At 35.7% G+C, this 22,940-nt stretch overlaps 1 protein-coding gene across 3 annotated transcripts in view; it reads right to left on the reverse strand.

The window, feature by feature from the left end:
• The window catches only part of LOC106073401 (adipokinetic hormone/corazonin-related peptide receptor variant I-like), a 224,905-nt gene extending 209,168 nt beyond the window's left edge, over window positions 1–15,737 (reverse strand). For all 3 annotated transcript variants that reach the window (XM_056024551.1, XM_056024557.1, XM_056024565.1), the window contains exon 1: window positions 15,501–15,737. The gene's annotated coding sequence lies outside the window, so the exon portion shown is untranslated. The remainder of the gene's footprint in view (window positions 1–15,500) is intronic.
• Between the last annotated feature and the right edge of the window lie 7,203 nt (window positions 15,738–22,940).

The raw sequence follows: 22,940 nt of genomic DNA on the forward strand, positions 1-22,940 counted from the left end.
AAAATGTAATTCAAATCAAATTAGAGATAATCATTTTCGCGTTGTCTTTCATTTGAAAACAAACTGAACAACATCTTATCAATAATGAGGTTTCTGACAGCACTGCACGAGCTACTGGGTAATTAATTTATTTTTTTTTATTTTTTTTTTTTTTTCTTATTAAAGGAAACCTCAGAATTTGCGCTATTCAGTTTTAGCTTTATCATCATAGGAATCCTTGGGCTTTATGCCTCTTTTCTTTGCCTCTTTTTTGGGCTTTATATGCCTCTTTTATGGGCCATCTTGCCTCTTTTGTGGGCTTTTTTTTTTTTTTTTTTTTTTTTTTTTTATTAATATGTTTTTATTTGTAAGTTACCATAATTCACAAGTATTAAATCATAAACAATTGAAAAGTGATTAACCTAAAAATATAATAACAGTAATAGAAATATTATTTAATATCAAAGACATACTACCTAACCAATGAACCCCCTAAAGACAGAAAAATGATACAAGTATACTCTACTCCAGAACAATCAACACAATATCAGATATCCCTGACCCCCAACACCCCATTTCTGAAAAACTACATGAGCATTATACAGGTATATGAAATCAAACTAGATAATTCTCTACCCTAAAGTCCATTATTTTTCTAAATGTTAATTCCAAGTGATTAGGATCAAACACCTTATTATTATGTAGACATTTGAGCCAGGTAGCCCAAACAAGATTCCTGTATTCGGAAACAATAATCAAGTTAAAGTTATGTATCATTTTATTTTTTAGTTTTGGCAGCTTGTTTAAAATAATAGACAAGTTAACATTTAAATAATTGCCACAGTTTGCTTCCAATAGGTCCCTTACAGTACTTCTAACTTGAAGGAATAATGGACATTCCAAATACATGTGTTTTTCGTTATCAGCATTTTCAAGGTGGCATAATATACATTCCCGGTCATTTGCCCGTCTTCTAACCATAGGGGTCATCCCAAAGATAAGTCTATAACTAATCTCTCTAGCTTTTGGTGGGATATGTTTACTGTGTAGGTTTATGAATGTGTCCTTGAATTCTGTCACCCCAAGAACTCTCCCCCACTTAATCCTATTCACTAGGCTTTCCTGTAACAGCTTTTTAAGTGTTATGTATGATTCTTTGATTTTGTTGTGTATTAAATGTTCATTACCAGGTAAAACTCTTGACTCTTGAAATAGATCTGTAAAATGGATGAGTGACTGTACCAAAATAGTGAGGAGTATCATTGTGTATTGGAAGAAGACTACTTAATCTTAAACCATAATAGTAAATTGTCAAGGGAAAGTTTGTTGGGTTTCTAACTACTTGACCTACAAATTTAAGCCTTAGCGACTGTATTTTTGTTTTAACATCTTGCAAGTTTATCCCCCCATCCTCTTTGTTTTGAATGAGTGTAGTGTGCTTAATGCTCCTAATAGTGTTTTTAAATATAAAGCTTCTAATTAACTTGTTCAGCTGGTTTATGAATTTAGGAGGTGGCTCTGTAATGTTAGCTAAATAGACAATCTTTGGAATGACCAAACTATTTATCAATACAGCTTTACCAAATATTGTAGAACCTGTGTGCTGATAACGTTTAATTAAGTTTGAGGCTTTGACAAAAATATTCTCCCACTGGTCTTTACAATAGAACAAAGGATTACAGGTATAGACAATACCACAAATCTTGATTTTATCAACAATTCTGTTTTAAAAACAAATGCATTCTATCAATTATTTTGACTCGATCGTGGAATCCAACATCTCGGAGAACGTTTACAAAACCAATTTTTTATTAAAAAAGTTTTTCTGGAGTTGGAATTCAAAATTTAGAATGCATGATGGGGAGCTGACGTATTTTGCCACTGAGCTATTCAAATACTTGTACAAATTGAAACTTTTGTTAGTCAATTGTTAGTATGAAATTGTTACAGAGCGATCCAATTCTCCACATTATATTACTGTTGTATATTTTAGTACATTCTCCAATGAAACAAAATTAATTAATTACGACTAATTGATTAATCAGCTGATTCATTTTTTTTAATTTATATGTTGTCATCGACAATTAATAATTGAACAAAGTTTCAACTAGATCCGAGACTGGGAAGTAGGAGATATAAGAGTTTTGACCAGACAGACATAGACTGACGGGATGAGTTGATAAAATAGAGGTAACAAACCCAGTCCTTGTTCATGTGGTGTTTGCTGTCAGAATTGTCTGCTTTCCTAAAATCATTTTTCTCGATTTAACCACCCAAGTCTCAACTGCCATCTAGGTTTTACCTTGTAAACACCTTGTCACCCAAGTCTCAACTGCCATCTAGGTTTTACCTTGTAAACACCTTGTCACATCCAAGTTCCACCAGCCCCCATACTTACCACCTTGACACCAGAACTCCATCTTGTGTATAAAAAGGACATTCCATTTCTCTCCCCCTGCCGCTATTTTTAGATGTATTTTCCCCCCACAGTTTCTTTTTCACAAGATTACAAAAGAATGGGACACGAGTAACAAGTCAGTCGAGGAAATAAAAAAAAGTCAAATCACCAAAGTGATTCTACTAATGAGGAGAGAAAAAAAACCCAAGACAAATGGTTTAGTGAAGATTGTGAGTAAACCGAGACTAAAGCAACAGACAGAGTGAAATAACATTTCCTGGCCTGTTGTGTCTTTCCTCAAGCTGTGCTGGGAAGTCAAGAGAAAAAAGAAAAACAGAAGGTGCCATTAGAGGCCGATGCCAGGACGGATCTACTTTAGAAGAGAAATGGTAGTTCCGTTAAGACATATCAGTCTCTGGGGTTGTGGAAAACAGTGTTATTGTTTTTTTGAAATAAGCCCTAACTCAGTGAGGTCTTGGGGGCAGGGTGGCTGAGGGGTAACATGCTTGCCTATCGAAGTGAGGGGTTTCGGGTTCGAATCTCGTTAAAGACTAGGATTTTATTTTTGGAATTTTTAGAACACACACTGGAGTCCACTCTCTGATGGTTACCTCCGTTATTGAAACAGATGACCTTTATATCATCTGCTCGTAAGGTCTGAAGTGGCAACATGACTATGTTTCCTTGTTGATCGCTATGGACTTCCACTTGTACATTTGCACATTTTGTACCTGAAAGCGTTTGACTCAATGAGATGTTTTTGTTTTTTTTTTCTTTTTAGAGGAATGTATAGTCAACCAATAGAAAACGTTCACTTTAGAAAACGATAGTTTAAGAAGAGGAAAACGTGATTTGCGTTGGAAAGATTGTCAAAGCAATGACAAATACGTTGTAGACTTTAGATGGAAGATATTTTGAGCATAATTTAGATTTCTTTCTTTTTTTTTTAGTAACAGTTTGTGACTTGTGACGTAGATAGAGATATTAAAAATAAGCAACGAAAAATAATTGAAACAAAAAATGATTAATTTTATAGCGTCGAAGCTAGGATTTATCTAATGGGAGCGGGGATTTCGTTGGTGTTTTGAGACTCTCTGTAGCCATACATTGACACCAAAAGTCAAAAATCATGGTTATATAAATACTTTAATCTTAATTTATTAGTTTACACTGTAAACACAATTTTGTTTCTATTCCTCCATTTTGGTCCCATCTCCCTTTTTTCAACACGCATTCGCACCATCCTACAATCACACTACGATGTTCACGTAACAACAACAGAGGAGGAATCCACTTCTTCATGGTATTAAATGTGTTAAAGTTATTCATGTTCGTTATCAGCTCATTTGGTTTATAGTCTCAACTTATTTCTAGTGAAGTGCGAGTTCTGGGTATATATGTATATCTCTATATCCAAGACTTGGGTTCCCTCACCAATACATGTTTAATTTTACTAAACAGTATACCACAGCATTGCACATATTGTGGAAATAAAATCTAATGCTTCTGTCTAAGTGACAATGTATTTTGTCGCTCGTTAGTATTATTGACAGGAACGGGCGATGGCAGGTTCATACATTGGCTTGATGTCATTAAAAGCCACGTTTACATAACAGATAGCGTCAATTTTATCATATGGGAAACAGTCGGTGTCAAGGTTGAATGAAAATATAGGGGAGCAAACTACCACAAGCAAGGAAACGCTTACGATAGAGGGAGTGGAACTTACAGTGAGGGTATTCAATGCATATTTGCACCTATGAACCAGGGGGTTGTGGGTTCGAATTTCGGTGCAGAATGGAATTGCGAAACTTTAAATATTTAGGACATTATTGGGTCCCTTTGGGATGTAATGGAAGCTAGGCACTTGTAGAACGTTAAGACAAGTGATTGTAGCACCGTGGTGTATTCGGTATTCTCTTGATTATTAATGGTGAGCTTTATCAAAATAATAATGTAAAAATACCTATGTATATGTAGTGCTGGAATATGAAACCAAAAGTGTGTAGTTGTAATACCTTAAATAAATAAATTCCATTTGAATATGTTAAAGATGTCTTCCTCTATTTCTATTCTGACTATAAACGTTAGACTTAATCTAAGAGTAAAAATGACGTGTAGGGCCTACCCTGTTTATCTGATCGTCCGCTCCATGTTCTTTTGTTTCTTCCTGACCTCATCCTCAAATAATCATATCGAGTTGTTCTCCCCTGAGATATTTTTGGCATCAGACCAGTGTGTGCTTGAGACAGTTACGAAAATAAAATAGAAATAGATTTTGAAACAACAGTTGCACTCGTTAGTATTCCAGATTTCATGTTCTCTTCAGGATTTCACAGGCTGCTACGTCTCAGAACAAAGCTTAACAACATCATGTAGAATAATGCAAATGTATGCATCCTAAGACACAAGCCCTGACTCAATGACATATTCGATTAGCACTGATTCTCCCTCTTGGGGGCAGATAAAAAAAGAGGCTTATCTAAGGGAAAGAACTCCACATTTAAAACTACCTATCTCATTAATGTAAAAGCTATTTCCCTGTTTCGATATCAAACAAAATAATTAATTACCAATAATTAATTGACTTGGATAATTATTTTGTAATCGAGTCATGTTTTGTATAAATAATGTTTTAAAGTTTCGACTTAATCTGAGAATGGATATGGGAGAAATAACGTGTACCATCATCTAATTCTAAGGGGACAAAAACCCACCTATTTAGACATACCTGTAAATACTGAAGGATTTATTTCCCTTGTTGGTATCAAACAAAATAATTAGTTACCAGTAGTTAATTGACTTATCCGATAGTTATTTTAATTCATGTGTTGTCTTCTGCAATGAATTATTGTGCAAGGTTTGAAAGTGTATATCTTTGGGGGAAAAACCTAGCTGATTGGCCACACCATGAAAACTCTGGTTTGACTATTTTAACTTTTCAGAATTATGTTTTTATTTTAAAATCTAATTTCGCTTACGACAATTTAGAAAATCACCAAAAAAAAAAAACCTAAGCGGCATTTACCTTACTTAAGGCAAGCGTGCATTATATAAGGAGTTGAATAAATAGACGTAGGTGACTATTTTGCGCACCATCTTATTTAGACTTGATGGTTTGGGGTGTCTATGTTTATTGGATGTACAGCAAGTATACGGTGACGGAATGTTTAGAAATATTCACATGTCGAATACTAAACTAGATCTAGATTTAATGTTGTACGAAGCTCAATGGAAAGACTCCATGCAATCAAAAAAAATGAATAGAATGAGAAGTCCTAGAACATCATTGTCAATGTGGTATTTACGGGTCTAGCTAGGGGATGGTGTAATGAACCGGCTTCCCCACCTCAGCAGGCTAGTCATCCCTTAGAGAATTAATTAGAGAATTACAGCTAACCAAGATTCATAATAATCGAATTGTAAATAAGTAGTTGACGGTGGTTGAACAATAACAAAAACTAATACAAATACAAATACTTAATATTCAGAATATGTACAAATCATGTGATAATAAGTTTATGCATTATTAATTGAACAAATGAATACACTTTACGTAATTCACCCAGTTCCGGCCCGGTAACTGCAAATACTACTAGGCTCAAACTACTCAGTCACGGTTCCAAGGGCGAACTCAAAACCACAGACTCCATCGTAGCCCCAAGCCTAACACCCTGAAACAAAAAAATATTTAGATCTGACGATGCCGCTAAATCACAGAACTTTCAATAACGACACCCGTACCGAAATATTAACCTGGTTGACACATTTCTGTACTTACTGGGAAACAGTGAGAACTGAATAGCAGAATGAATCTACAGCCAGAACGCCCTCTCCGCTAATACAGGGAACTAGGCGTGACAACAAAACACGCCCAATGCAACCTAATTTGTACACCTCCAAACACGACTAGTAGACAAGAAAGAAAGCATCACGCGCACTTCAGAATCATCAGCTTCCGTAAAGTAAGAATAGATTGGCACAAAATGATACATTTTTTTTGGTGTTTATTTCTAAAATACTAAATTGCATTCTAAGGCGCTTAAACTCGCGAAATGTAAATCGATTTGAGTGTGTTAAAAATTGAAATTAAGTACCTATTTCCTTTTCTTTTTTTTTTTAAATCCCATAATAAAAATCGAAATCAAAATGAACAATTCATACACACAGAATAGTTCCTTTCAAAATGTCAACTATGAAAGAGAATTTTTTATTTTATTTAAGTGTAACAGAGAATGCTATAAGTGTGTGTGAATGTGTTTGTGTGTGAGTGTGTTTGTGTGTGATTGTGTGTTTTTGTGTAATTGTGTGTGTGTGCGTGCGTGCAGGTGTGTGTGTATTTAAGGGAAAGACTCAATTGTGGAAAGAAAGAGTCCATTTCGTTTTGTCATAGACGTTTGTAGCACGATTTGTAAACAAGAGAATAGAACCCATGAAATAGAGTTTAGAGACCCCGTCTTCAAGAGAATAGAACCCATGACATAGAGTTTAGGGACCCCGTCTTCAAGAGAATAGAACCCATGACATAGAGTTTAGGGACCCCGTCTTCAAGAGAATAGAACCCATGACATAGAGTTTAGAGACCCCGTCTTCAAGAGAATAGAACCCATGACATAGAGTTTAGGGACCCCGTCTTCAAGAGAATAGAACCCATGACATAGAGTTTAGAGACCACGTCTTCAAGAGAATAGAACCCATGACATAGAGTTTAGAGACCCCGTCTTCAAGAGAATAGAACCCATGACATAGAGTTTAGAGACCCCGTCTTCAAGAGAATAGAACCCATGACATAGAGTTTAGGGACCCCGTCTTCAAGAGAATAGAACCCATGACATAGAGTTTAGAGACCCCGTCTTCAAGAGAATAGAACCCATGACATAGAGTTTAGAGACCCCGTCTTCAAGAGAATACAGACCGTTCTATTGTTTAATGACTGATTTACCGCCATGCCCTTAGACCATTATTTCACTTTCAATTAGAACTCGGGAAAGAATTCAAGTACTTGCCTGTGACGTCGATGGTTGACGTAGAGCTCTTGTGTTTGATCAAATAATTCGTACTGAAAAATCCATGAACAGAAAAGCCTTCAATGAACTGTCTCTACTGAATAATGGAGCCGGGGTAAAGACTTGTGTTAAAACAGACTGGACAGTTCCCATTACCAACGACAAGTCATGACAGTTTACACCCTCTGGCACCAACAACCTCGGCACAGACTAGAAATACAAGATATGATCGAGCGTCACGTTCCTTGGGAAAAGATGGATGAGATGAATAATGTGTACATTAGCTACGCTTGTTGAGTGCCAGACCAATGTAGTCTCGGATGGTTCTAGAAGTAGGCTAATGCTGTGATGTAACTTGTTACAGAGAAAAGAAACGATCACTTTGATTTTGTTTATCTGTGAATAATAGTACAACAATGGAGACTCATTTACATTTTGAAAACTTTCTATCTTGAAAAGAAAGAATGTCTCATTAACACATTTGGGTACCTTATGTATGTTGAAAATATTATTTTATTTTCAATTATGCTGAAAAAAAAATCACAATAATTTAAATTGAAATTACATGTAGCATTGTTGAAAATGTATGGCAATAAAAGGTGACTTTTGTTCAGAAAATGTAAGGTGACTTGCTTCAGAAAATGTAAGGTGACTTGCTTCAGAAAATGTAAGGTGACTTGCTTTAGAAAATGTAAGGTGACTTGCTTCAGAAAATGTAAGGTGACTTGTTTCAGAAAATGTAAGGTGACTTTCTTCAGAAAATGTAAGGTGACTTCCTTCGGAAAATGTAAGGTGACTTCCTTCGGAAAATGTAAGTTGACTTGCTTCAGAAAATGTAATGTGACTTGCTTCAGAAAATGTAAGGTGAATTGGTTCAGAAATTTGAATTGACAATCTTCAGTTTGAAAACAGACAGGTAACCAACAATACGGTAAGTCAGAATAGTTCAATTAGTAGTTTCCTTGCTACCTGAGCTCTTCACTCTCCACACACGCAAACCCACACACACACGCACACACTACCTACAGAATCTCTTGTGCTGTTGACACAAAAAAGATGATCCCATGGAGTGTGTGTGTGTGTGTGTGTGTGTGACGTGTCTAATGTAACGTTTGGTTGTATTGATGCCTGTGAATGAGTCGGGTCAGAAGATGCAAGGAGGAGACGGACCCACGTGTCTAGTAGTGATGGGAACTAAACTAATTTTTTTTAGTTAAACTAAAACTAAGTTTGAACTAAAAAAAAGTAATTAAACTTTTAGTTAATCACAAATTGAAAAAATTAGTTAAACTAAACTAAGAAACTTTAGTTAAACTTTTACTAACTATTTTGACCTTTTTTTAAGGACGAAACAGCCAAACATGAAAAATATAAACAACAACCAATCTCTTTAGCAAAATGTAATAAACATTTATTTGTGCACATGAAAAAAGATTTAAATGTCTTTACGGGATAGATGTAGATCTTAATAGAATCACTAGAATGATACTATTATAGAAAGAAATTAGAAGTAATTGTCCAAGTTCTAATATAAGTTATCTTTTTAGAAGTAATGATAAAACTGCATGTTTACTCGTTAACTAATTCTAGATTCTAGAATATTCTGGATCTAATATCTTCTACAAACGAAATGATCAGAAATATAATCTGGATCTAGAATTAGATCTAGCTACTAGACCTAGATCAAATAATTAATATTTTAATCTAAAAATAATTTAAGAAATACTAGTTACTACAACTACTACTAGATCTAAATAGATCTATGAGTCTAGTAGATATCTTAGTAACTCTAGATCTATCTAGAGATTTTAATTTATTATAATTATGATTATAACTAGATATAGGTATTTAGATCTATATACGTATACTCTAGTAGATAATACTAGATCTAATAGATCTAGATAGTAGATATAAGTTATAAGTATAATTATAATAGAAGTAGATGTAGATCTAGTCTAGATTTAGTTAACTTAGTATTAGATCTAGTACATTGACGACAATTATTAGGCCTTATAGTCATTAATATTATAGATCTATCATCTTTGCATCTTAGGTCTTAGTATAGGCCTAATAAGTAATCTAGATAGATCTATATCTAGATCTAATCTAGACTCTAATTCTAGAATAGTAGAATCTCTAAACTAATAGATCTAGATATTATATTGTTGACTTATAATTTTAAATTTACATCTAAGACTAAGACTACTAAGAGTTAGACTCTACTTAACTTAAGGCTAAAATAATTAAATATAGACTATTATGTCTATAGATCTAATAGTAGTAATAGACTAATACTAATAGACTAGACGTCACTAGACTCTAACTTTAGATCTAAATCCATGATCTAGTAAAAAAGTTTTAAAATAAAAAGAGTCGACATTTCTTTTAGATCTATAGTAAATCAAAATTCTTTGCCTGCAGCTATACAGGAACACACTGGTGTTTAATAAAAAAAACAGCAAAATGTAGATCTATAGAAGCAATTAAAAGGAATTATCAGGATTTATCAAGCAGCGAAACTTGCTAGAAATATAATGAACACGTTTATTTTTCTCGCCTTTCAAATACCTTGAATTGGCGGGAATAGCGACCATTATAGGGTAAAGGTCAAAAGGCTTTCTAGTGACTTGTGCACCCTCTAGTTTATTCTCCTCTCCATTACTCCTTAAATATATTCTCCAAATTACATAGATCTAAATATTTATTGGTATGTATGTTAAAAAAGTTTGTAAAATTTGTAATTAAACTTTTTAGTTTGTAACTAAAAAAAATTAATTAAACTAGGATTTTAACTAAACTTTTTTTTTTTAATTAAACTTTGGCCTTAACTATTTTTTTTTTAGTTAAACTAAAAGTTAGCAACTTTTTAGTTAACTTTTGCCCATCACTAGTGTCTAGTGACAGCAGTATTTGAGTTCAGATCTAATTGTTGAAGCATTCGACAACTTGTATTTTCATTCGTGTTTTTAGTTGTTTTTATAATCTGATATTGTAAGATGTAGATATTTATTCATAAAAGTTAAAGTTTATTAATGTTCATGACCAGATTGACCTAGGCTCACGCGTCAGACGTAATCATCTCAGACCAATACACAATGTCACTATCTCATAGGATAAGAAGATATTGAAGATGCACTAAAAGTCACCAGCAATATCATGTTGAAAAGGGGCAGGTTTCTATTATTGACGCTAACTTCAATTCTAAAATAAATCTTTTAAGCAAATTTTCTGTTACATGCTTCAATTCCTTGTCTTCTGAAGCTCAGTAAAAACATTAACTTGCAATGAAGAGTGCATTCCCTTGTCATGAGTCACAAATGAACACATTCATAAAATAAATCATGGAACCATACTAACAGTAATCTTGAACAAAGACGAAACATTCTAAGCGCAGATTTAATAGCGTAAAACTTGGTATATTCAACAGTTATTGATAACCGAATCAAAATAAGCTAACCATTGGTCAAGCTGTTGCTAGTTTCGTTTAGAAGAACGCTGCTTTCAATTCAATCTATAGAACTGGAGGGGAGGGGGGGGGAAAGAAAAATTGGCCCCTTTTTTTTGCACCCATTTTAATGAATTAATATATTGTTAATTTTCAAAACTTTAATGAGCGGTAAAACTCTTATAAAACACACACACACACATACACAATGAAATGAAACTATGTACATTTTTCATATTTTTCTTTCAGAAAGCTCACCGTCACGCTCGACTGCACACAGAGTAACAAACTTCTGATGTAGGTCAGTAAAGAATTAAAAAAAAAACACCACCATACTGCGATCTTATTCTAGATGACTAACAAAGCTTCGAGTCCAGCCATTGCCCAGTTGACAATAATAATGACCGTAAATACCATGATAAAAATCCATAGAACATTTGAAGGAAAGGTCGAGAAAGAATTGCAGTTTCCAGAAAGGTCTTTTTTTAAATGACTATAAAGAAATAGTCTATGAAAAGACTTGAAAGTCTATAGTAGATCATAACTTGCTGTGTGTCACTGTTAATAGTTCTTATTCACAGCATATGACAGTCAATCTACATTATTGTATCAATACCTCTACACTTTAACGAAATGATTTTTCACTGTAATTAATTTCATCATTTGATTCACGTGCATTCCACGCGATTTCAGTTTGAAGGCATAAAACTACAGTCATCTTGTCATCGGTATATTATTACTTTCAATGTAAATGTAGAGTTATATCAAAAGGACGCGAAAATGTTAGAGGTATGATCGTTATTCAATAATCTGGAGTTGGAGTTTATTTAGTGATAATGAGCCAAGCAAGTATTAATTAATTAGAATTGAGTAATTGAGTAACCCCTAACGAGCCAAGCAAGAATAGAACCTTGACAAAAGCCACAACAAAATGGAGGAGCTGTAATACTCATCGAATGGCCCGAAGGAGAAAAACTAGAAAAATCCATTGCAACTGGAGAGCTCTCTGACAGCCACAGAGCAGAAAGGGAAGCACTAGAACTAGCAGCTACCATGCTAGCAAATCATCCAAGTTCCCCACACAGTCACATTGTCCTTTTAACCGATGCAAAAACAACCCTCCGAAGTTTGGAAAACTCTGATTCCTCCTAAATAAAACGATTTTGGACAACACTTATAAAGCTCAATAACAACAGTAAAAAAAAAAAACAACTGTTATTTAATGGATACCAGTACATATAAAACTAGAAGGAAATGAGAAGGCTGACACATTCGCCAAGAGTGGGAGAACAAACTCACAATTAAACATTGCACTCTATCCAGAAGAAATGAAGAAACTAATAAATAAAATAAATGAGGAATGGACAAGCTCTCATCCAAATCACAAGAAAGATGACGCCTATTATAAACTATCCAGACAAGACCAACGTCTAATCTTTTGACTCAGGATCGGACACAACAGAATGCGAAAACACATGTACCGGAAGCTCAAAATTGGAACCAGTGAAATCTGCTAATGTGGAGTATCACCAGAGAATGCCGACCTCGTCCTCCAAAACTGCTCTCTTTATCCAGAGGCCCAAATAAGACACTGGCCCCAAATCACCCCAATAGAAAGAAAACTATATGGAGAGCTCCCTTATTTGGAAACCACTGCGCAGTTCATCTCATGTATTGGTCTAGTCATCTGAACACTCCAACATAACAATGAGAACGAAGAAGAAGAAGAAGTTTCCCGTCTAAGGTGACCTTAACGCTGTATCAGTTCTTCTTGGTTAATATCATTCCGTGGAGTAGCGCTACATGAACATATGTGCTTTGTGAATTCATAAATCATCAACTTGAGTCCTGTCGTTGTTGTACCAGGTCTGGCCCAGTCATTGCGGAGCCAGTGAAGCTCAATTTTAGGAAATATACCTCTCCCCTAGGGATCAACCAGTGGTCTAAAAGCTGTAACATTATTCGTAAATGAAATATTTCTGGCTTGTACAAATTTAAACTTAATTACTTTTAAACAAAATGTTTCAAACATGCATCCTGCATTTGTGTTTACTAATATCATTTAAGTCTACATTCCATTAGGTCAACTTGCCATAAAATGATATCCTGCTTGATAGAACATATCGATATCAAATACGCAGCTGTACTGTAGATCAAAAGATAGACTTTTCAATAGAGGGGGAAATACAAAAAATAAAAGAGCAAGCTTGTATGATGTATTCGTTAAGTTTTTAGGTATATAAGTTTGTACATTGCAATTTATTTTTACAAGAAGGAAGGTCTTTTTTCATTAATAGTTAGTTGAATTTATTATAACTGAAACTACTCAAAAATAAAAAAAAAATGGTTTATTTAGTGTGAAAATACTTATTTTAAGCTTCTTTGTTTTCTTTCTTTTAATCGTTCCGGGTGCTCATGCAGAATTAAGGATTATTCTATCCTAGCCCAAATGTCCCTCAGGACAGCGAGGTTTGAACGAGGATGGCTGCGAGAATGGTTTGAACCCGGGACCAACGAGATGAAAGTCAAGAGTGCGTGCGACAAGACTAGGCAGCCGTCCATCATCAAATCGATTCTTACCACGTCACTTCTCCCAACGCGTCACAATGTTAGGTCTACAGACGTTGTTACTTGGTATACGCTGTTTGGCATTGTTTTTTTAAATCATTTCTGCTACGTAAGTCTTCTGTTCGGAACAAAATGATGTGGCCCTCTTTGTAGAGTTCTTTTTAACGGATTGCACACTCTCTGGAGTACTGCTGCGAGTTCTATATAGAAAGTAAACTGTAAGGTACACATTTTTTTTCTAACGATTTCTGAGAAACTAAACATTTCGTAAACCCACATACAAATACGAGTGACAGGCAGAAGAATTGGGGAAAAGACAAAAGAAGATGAGTGAGCTCAACGAATGGTCCAGCCAATACTTGACAGACTTGTTGAGAACTGGTGACGGAAACAGGTGACATGGAGTAATCAGAGTCCCAACCCTTCTCTCTTTTCTATATATAACCCCACGACCCTTTACACACACACACAGACAAGAGTTAAGGATAGAAAAAAACAAAATTTATTGAAAGAAGAGAAAGAAACAGATGAAGAGCGATAGAGGGAGAGAGAAAGAGGGGGGATAGAGAGAGAAAGAGAGGGAGGGAGAGAGAAAGAAAGAACAAACTATACTTTAAAAAAAAATGACATGCATCTCTTGAAGACTATTTTAAGTAAAGATCTGTTTTAAAAAGACTCCAAAATAACAAACTGTGTCAGTAAAACACAACAAAATACAAACTGTGTCAGTAAAACACAACAAAATAAGAAACTGTGTCAGTAAAACACAACAAAATACAAACTGTGTCAGTAAAACACAACAAAATACAAACTGTGTCAGTAAAACACAACAAAATAACAAACTGTGTCAGTAAAACACAACAAAATAACAAACTGTGTCAGTAAAACACAACAAAATACAAACTGTGTCAGTAAAACACAACAAAATACAACCTGTGTCAGTAAAACACAACAAAATAACAAACTGTGTCAGTAAAACACAACAAAATAACAAAAGAAAGTTTGTCTAATGAAACGTAACACAAGAAAGAAACTCTGACACAGCTAAACATGACATGATACTTAGGATTTTATCACACACGCACACACACACATGTTCCTTAGCTTAATGGTAATATTTGTTAATGCTTTTTAAATCAACTCTTAAAGCTTAAAAAGATATTGTTAGAATAGATGCTTAATAGAAATTGAGATTTATGTACTGTTATTTTGGTACATAACCTCCCCCTCCAAAAAAAAAAAGTAGCTATGTTTTGACGAGGGGAATGAGGACAGAGTTTTGCTATAGATACTAAATATTGTAGACAGAAGACATATTCCAATCCACAAGAATAAACATTGTGTTGTTTTTTTTTAAAGAAGAATGTTTTGTAAAGTATCTGATGTCGGAGTGATCGCTCTGCTGTGTAGATTAGCATTTGATTGGCGAGTTCTTTGGATTAGATCCCAACACTCTTGTGCTGATCTAATGCTCGCTCGACTCCGTGTTATCAGAAATAAATTCATTAACAATAAGAGTTCTTTGAGGCCAAAGTAAAAGCCCTTAGAGAAGACAGGTGCTGACGACGTAAAGACAACTTTGATAGACCGACAACCACTTGGCCTGCATTAGTTGTGACAAAATATACAGGTCGTCTTTGGGTATGTGTAGTCATGTGAAACACAGCACTCTACTGAACACTTCGGAATCGAAGACACTGCCATCAGTGTTACTATTATTATTACAAGTTTGTTTTTTTGTTAACACCCATAATGAGAAGAGAGAACGATCCAAAACAGGAGAGCGAAAGAATGTGTTATTGTGTATCAGCTTGGAATGAAGGGGATGGACATTATAGAGTCGACATCAATTGAAAGTAAATCACATAGTTAGGAAAAAACACTATAGCAGTGGACAATACAGATCACTAACAAGTCACTTTGATTGAGACGACAAAACGAAGGCTTCATTCTATATAGACTATATAGGTCTATCTCTGATCTATTCGATACATAAATATCACATTTTGCTAAGAATTATATTACGATCTAATCATATAAATTACGCATGGTACTAGGAAAAAAAAAGGAATTTTAAAAAGTAAAATTTGAGGCACAGGCTTACCATCAGTAATACTTAGATCTAGATCAAATTGTCAGCTTTTAAATGTTGAAATCCATGATGTGAAATAAAAAAAAAATTCCATAAGAAAGTTATTTCAAAGTATCCAAAGGCTGCAGAGAATCATTCAAAGCGCACACATTTCACCCACTGAAAGTCGACTATAAATATGCAACATTAAATCCAATATTGTCATGCATCAATGCCTCTCAGTCGCTGTAGCGGTTCAACCGAGGAGACAGTGAAAGGACGACGGGAAGGGGGGGGGAACACTTTTTTTTTCTTCACGTGACGTCCGCCGCCGCGACTAGAGGGATGGAGGGGGGTGGTGGATGAAAACAAATAACCGCACGCGCCCACCCTTTTCACCGAGACGCCGGAAGATTGGAAAGCAGAAGACATGAGTATTCTGGGTGTTGAAAGGAGGCTGGTGGAAGCGAGGGTTGAAAGGTTAAAGTTTAGCCATGACGTCTATGCGCTTGTCGCTTGACTTTTATCTTGTTCTGTTTTGTATATGGCCGGATGGATGTCTGCGTGTTGGCTTCGAGAAAGTTAAGGTAGTTCTTAACGACGAGAGATTGATGGTAGCGGAAATAGAAATATCTACAAGCGTTTTATTATTGTGCCCAATTCACAAGTTCCTCAGGGCTTGCTAAGACCTTCCTTCAGGGAATAGTACCAGGGAAAAAGAAGAGGCAGACAGGGAAAGTGATGAGAAGACACCACCAAAGAATGGACGGGCCTGTCATTGAAAGAGATTCTATTCAAGGCAAAATACAGAGAAGAAATAAGTAAGACGGATGACAGATCAGCAGATTAAATAACAGGTAAAGGACTTATATCTCAAGATCTGAATTTTAAGATGTATCGTAATATGGCTTGTATCATTTTGCATTTGAAATTTAAAAAGAGATGAGTCTAGGACTCTTGAAACTAAAGTCTCTTGTCAAGACCAAAGAAAGATCCCCTCCGCTGGCCTGTTTGAACTATGTTTCTATGTTTCAGTCTGGGAGAGATCCAATCAGATGTAAATTTGTTACATCCCTATTACTGTTTGCTTGTATCCCAAGACTCTTGGGGATTAGACTCAAAAAAGAAGAGGGTGGGAATGTCCGCACACAAAAAGGCAAAGCGCGGACGGTGTGTACGAGATTGTTGCGTTGCCACGTCCTAAAGAACTGTCAAGTGGCAACTAGCTATTGGTCTCCACTGCCCACAGGTTGTGATATCGAAGGTCAGTGTTTGGGCCTTCTGTGACGATTGTTATCGCGCAGGTCAGTGTTCATGCCTTCTGTAACAATTAGTCTCGACCCATCACGCATTTTTTTTTCTTCGCGACGTCACAAGATATTTAAAGTTTTAGCTTAGTCGCATGATTTTTAAGCTTAGTCGCATGATTTTTAAGCTTAGTCGCATGATTTTTAAGCTTAGTCGCATGATTTTTAAAGTCTACCGCATTGCCTTCAGGGTTATGGAGTTTTGTTTGAGTGCTGTTGAATGATATACAAAGAAACATTAGACAAATAAATCTCAATCAATGGGCTAAGCTTCTTACATTGCTCTAAAGTAGCTTACTAAGGAGATCAAACGGTCCCGAACTCCAAAAACACTCTACGTCTTAAGCTCATGAGAAGGGGGGGGGATGTGGGATGTTGTTGCCTCAAAATGTCAGTAGTCTCTCATATCTCCAGCCCTCTCTCAATTTGAAACAACAACAATAAAATCTGCTACACTTAAAAGTCATTTCAAAACAAAAAAAAAATTGTGTTTCTTTACGTACAAACATTTAGCAGCACTATAAACATTTTGTTAATGAAATCATTCACTTTTTACAAAGCTTTTATCCACTCAATAAGTCTGTCCGTCTGTCTGTCTAGTATTTCTCTGACACGCAATCTCAGATCAAGCTGAAATTTCGCTCAATTATTTCTTTTATTTGGCTACACTAGAATCCACACACACACACAAAATATAAAAATTAGTTAATTAACTATTGACAAGTAATAATTTAATTTGGTATCTCGAGCAAGGGAAAGAAATTTTACTTGACTTAAGGGGTGGTAAAAGCTGAATTAGTCCTCTTTATAGGTAGCCACTTGTAAGTTTGAAACAAACAATTGATAACTATACCTCACTACCTCACCACACCTCACTAGAAAAATGTCGGCTTGAGGAGGCTTGGGTCATGAGCTTGAGTTCAGGTCGTTCCTTTTTTTGTTTTTATAAATGCTTTTAAAAAACGATTTTGGTCACATTCACCCCCCCCCCCCCACTTCCCAACTGGTCCAGATAAGTGATAGGATCATAGCGTATTGAGGAAACTAAGAGCATGAAATAGAGATAAGCAAAAACAAATGGTAACAAGCAATAAAAAAAAAAAGCTTTTTTTTTTTTTTTTAAGGGAAAGAACCGCTTATTACTGCCATTTATCTGAAAATTACTGGGTCTAGCTCCCATTCTGCTTTAAAAAAAAAATTAATTAGTACTAAATGATTAACTATTCGATTTTTTTATTGATTCGTGTATTGTCATTGACTTTGATTTATTATGCAAAGTTGTATCTTTATCCGAGAAAGTAAAAACGTGTCCAAACGTAATATGGAGATCAAACCCATATATAGATCCACGTCTTTCATTAAGTAGCATTTATTCCCCTTATTTCAATATCAAACAAAATAATTAATCACCAACAATTAATTAACTAATTGTGTTTTTTTTTTTTGTTGTTTTTTTATTGATTCATGGCTTGTCAGGTTCAATGAATAATTGTGTAAAGTTTGAACTTGATCCGAGAATGGAAAACGGGAGATAAAAGATGATCAAACTTTTTACCAGACAGACATATAGATAGACAGACAGACAGACAAAGTAAATTGATATAAGCTTGTAAAAATATTTCTAATCGCACATATATATTGTTGTTGGTCTAGGTCTATTACAAATGTAATTTCATGACTGATCCAAACTAATGGATACAATTACACTTCGTAGAGGTTTTTTTTTTTAAATGTTTTTCTTGTTTCTTGAACTAGAATAAATGTTGTTTTTTATGAGTTAATTAAGGGGGCTTAATGGAGGAGTGCTGAAGCGCTTGGCTTCCGAACCAAGGGGAAATAAGTTTAAATCTCTGTAAAGACTGGAATTTTTAATTACGGGATTTTTAGACACCACTGAATCCACACAACTCTATAGGATACCTGACATTTGGGGAGGGGGGGGGGGAAGCCCACAGGTTATTAATATAAAAAATGCAAATATATTAGAATAAATAATTTTATATATCTATATAAATTTATTGAAACGTCTGAATCTTATCGCTTATGATGAGGAGGCTTAAAAAATATTATCGCTACATGTCATTGTTCTAAACGAAGATTATTCTTATTGACAATATTTCGAAACATTCAGTCAAAGACACAATTTCAGACCAGTATTTATTCAATGCTATGAAGAACTGTGTAAGCTAGTGAGCTAAGAAACTAGTGAGCTAAGAAACTCGTGAGCTAAGAAACTAGTGAGCTAAGAAACTCGTGAGCTAAGAAACTCGTGAGCTAAGAAACTCGTGAGCTAAGAAACTAGTGAACTAAGAAACTAGTTAGCTAAGAAACTAGTGAGCTAAGAAACTAGTGAGCTAAGAAACTAGTGAGCTAAGAAACTCGTGAGCTAAGAAACTCGTGAGCTAAGAAACTAGTGAACTAAGAAACTCGTTAGCTAAGAAACTAGTGAGCTAAGAAACTAGTGAGCTAGAAACTCGTGAGCTAAGAAACTAGTGAGCTAAGAAACTCGTGAGCTAAGAAACTAGTGAACTAAGAAACTCGTGAGCTAAGAAACTAGTGAACTAAGAAACTCGTGAGCTAAGAAACTAGTGAGCTAAGAAACTCGTGAGCTAAGAAACTAGTGAGCTAAGAAACTCGTGAGCTAAGAAACTAGTGAGCTAAGAAACTCGTGAGCTAAGAAACTAGTGAGCTAGTTCCACAGTTCCGAACATTTAGCACGAGTGTAAAGTGTTCCAGTACAACTGTACGGTTGTGGTGAAATGTTGTGGTGAAATGTTGTGGTGAAATGTTGTGGTGAAATGTTGTGGTGAAATGTTGTGGTGAAATGTTGTGATACAATAAAAAGACAATAGCACATTTTTTTAATTTCTTAAAATTAGTTTCAGAATAGCTCTTGTTGTAATTCCTCAATTTTGAGTGTAAAAAATGAAGTGTAAATGTATATAAATACAGTTTAAAAGTGAATTAAAAGATATTATACACAGTCAGCTAGCGCATTTTTCAAAATGCTGTAAGTCTGTACTTACACTGTAAGTACATATTATATATATATATATTTTGGGAATGGGGTGGTGAATATATATATATATATATATATATATATATATATATATATATATATATATATATTCACCACCCCATTCCCAAAATAGTTGTTAATGCGACCCTCGATGGAAAAAGGTTGCCCATCCCTGATCTAATTAACAAGCGTGGGTATCGATAAGTTAAGTTAAGTAAGGCAAAAGACAGAAATAGAGAAAGACGGTCGACGAGTCCCAACGTTCCAACAAACTAAGGGATGGGTAAAAAAAAAAGTAAGTGCACTTTTCAGACCTTGAGATCTGTACGACAGATGATGTAAAGGTTATTTCTAGTTAAGTATCTACTGCCAGACCTTGAGATCTGTACGACAGATGATGTAAAGGTTATTTCTAGTTAAGTATCTACTGCCAGACCTTGAGATCTGTACGACAGATGATGTAAAGCAGTGATTCCCAAAGTGGTCTATATAGACCCCCAGGGGACTACGAAGACTTCCAAGGGGTCCACGAAAGTGAAAAAATAAATTGGGGGTCTATGAGATGTCTACGGGGGTCTACGATAATAAATTTCATTTAATCATGTTGGGACTTTAATTTTCACATCCCACTAATTTAATTATTTACTAAACTAATCTAAGATTTGTACCTTAGTTAATCCTTTAAATATGTATCACGCTATTCAAACGAAAAATTGTAGCATTTAATTTCAATACTTATTTCACTAGCGTAATTTTGTCTACATGTAACTAGTGTTAAACAAAAAGGAAGACTGTACAGCGTTGATTATTTAAAATTGGGATTCATTCTTTCCTTGTCAAATAAGCGATCCTCCAGCGTAATTGGTTTCATATCGTCATAAAACCGCTTATTGCCTGGAGAGGAGCCCATCAAGATATTCTTGAACCCGGAGTACTAGTGTGATATTTACTTGTGTAGCAGGCAGTGGTTACGTCCTATAGTCCTAGCAGTACTGGTGTGATATTTACTTGTGTAGCAGGCAGTGCTTACGTCCTATAGTCCTCGCAGTACTGGTGTGATATTTACTTGTGTAGCAGGCAGTGCTTACGTCCTATAGTCCTAGCAGTACTATGTGATATTTACTTGTGTAGCAGGCAGTGCTTACGTCCTATAGTCCTCGCAGTACTGGTGTGATATTTACTTGTGTAGCAGGCAGTGGTTACGTCCTATAGTCCTCGCAGTACTGGTGTGATATTTACTTGTGTAGCAGGCAGTGGTTACGTCCTATAGTACTAGCAGTACTGGTGTGATATTTACTTGTGTAGCAGGCAGTGCTTACGTCCTATAGTACTAGCAGTACTGGTGTGATATTTACTTGTGTAGCAGGCAGTGCTTACGTCCTATAGTCCTCGCAGTACTGGTGTGACGCGAGCATGCTACTCTGCCTCATCGTGGCGCTCGTGTGGAAACGGCCATTAGAGGAAGTGGTTAGGCTAAACGGGTAGCAAAACAAAACTCCCGTGAGGGTGACCACGGGTAGGCGAGAGTCGACCCATTGTACGGAGCGGAGTTGAAAGAGAGCCCTTAATAATCGATAATCCATGCGCCGTTCCTCAAGGGACCGTTACATTAAATGTCGAGTTCCCAACGGTTAGCTTGGTATAACGAAGGAAAATGGTGGAGGCTCCCGGTGCTCTCGGCCATGTCCAGCCAAGCATGCGGCAGAGGCCAAAGGCATCGGAAACAGCAATGCTTTACATAGGCATTGACTTGGGTCTCTCCCAAACAGAACTGTGTTCACAAAGTTATATTTTTTTTTACTGTTTGAAGCTCAAGCATGTTTTTTTTTTCAAACTTAGAGCTCGAAGAGCCTTCGGCTCAGCTCTTAAGACGATCAAACGGTACTGGTGTGATATTTACTTGTGTAGCAGGCAGTGGTTACTTACTATTACTTGCTAGTGTGTCTTAAAACGAATAGATATTAATTTAAAAATATCGTTTTATCCCGTGCTTTTAAGAATATACTGTCACTAATTCAGTCACAAGAAGCACTGGCACTTGATTTCCAACATCAATTCGGTACAACACCAAGCTGTGTTTATGCCATCTCCCATTTAGCTCGAGCCTGCCACACAAGTCCTGGGTTGGATCCCCATACTAAATGAAATATAGATGTTAAATGTTTTCTTGGAGGTTCAGCGAGTGCCTATTTAAATTATTCCAATAGCGGATTCCAGCAGTGGTTGATTTTGAAACCAATACGATGCCAATGCCCATACATTCTCATCGTATTACCTCAAAACCATCCATTCGAAGTTTGTTTGTTTCTTTGTTTTCTTGTGGTGGTTGATTTTGAAACCAATACGATTTTGTTTCTTTGTTTTCTTGTGGTGGTTGATTTTGAAACCAATACGATGTAATGTCCACTCATTCACATCGTATGACCTTAAAACCATCCATTCGAATAACTTATTTTTTTTAAAAAGGTACGATCTTTACATTAGAATGTCTTTGCATTTAGATTGCTCATTTTTGTCACACACTAAATTTGTCTTATTGGCTGGAGGGGGGCCCACCAATATGTTCTTGAACCCGGGCCCACCAAGATGTTCTTGAACCCGGGCCCACGGGTACCTTGCTACGCCACTGGCAGGGGGTCTACAGAAAAGCAGAAAACATGGCAAGGGGTCTACGAGATAAAAAAAAGTTTGGGAACCACTGATGTAAAGGTTATTTCTAGTTAAGTATCTACTGCCAGACCTTGAGATCTGTACGACAGATGATGTAAAGGTTATTTCTAGTTATGTATCTACTGCCAGACCTTGAGATCTGTACGACAGATGATGTAAAGGTTATTTCTAGTTAAGTATCTACTGTCAGACCTTGAGATCTGTACGACAGATGATGTAAAGGTTATTTCTAGTTAAGTATCTACTGCCAGACCTTGAGATCTGTACGACAGATGATGTAAAGGTTATTTCTAGTTAAGTATCTACTGCCAGACCTTGAGATCTAGAACGACAGATGATGTAAAGGTTATTTCTAGTGAAGTATCTACTGCTGGTGTTCCACTTGAAAATCCTGAAGCAGAGAGACTAAAAGATCAATACAATTTGTTTCTTTTCCCTAGTACACATTTTGATCCGAGTCATTTCATAAAAGAAGCA

Source organism: Biomphalaria glabrata, chromosome 1, assembly GCF_947242115.1.
Source record: "Biomphalaria glabrata chromosome 1, xgBioGlab47.1, whole genome shotgun sequence".
Lineage (NCBI taxonomy): Eukaryota > Metazoa > Mollusca > Gastropoda > Planorbidae > Biomphalaria > Biomphalaria glabrata.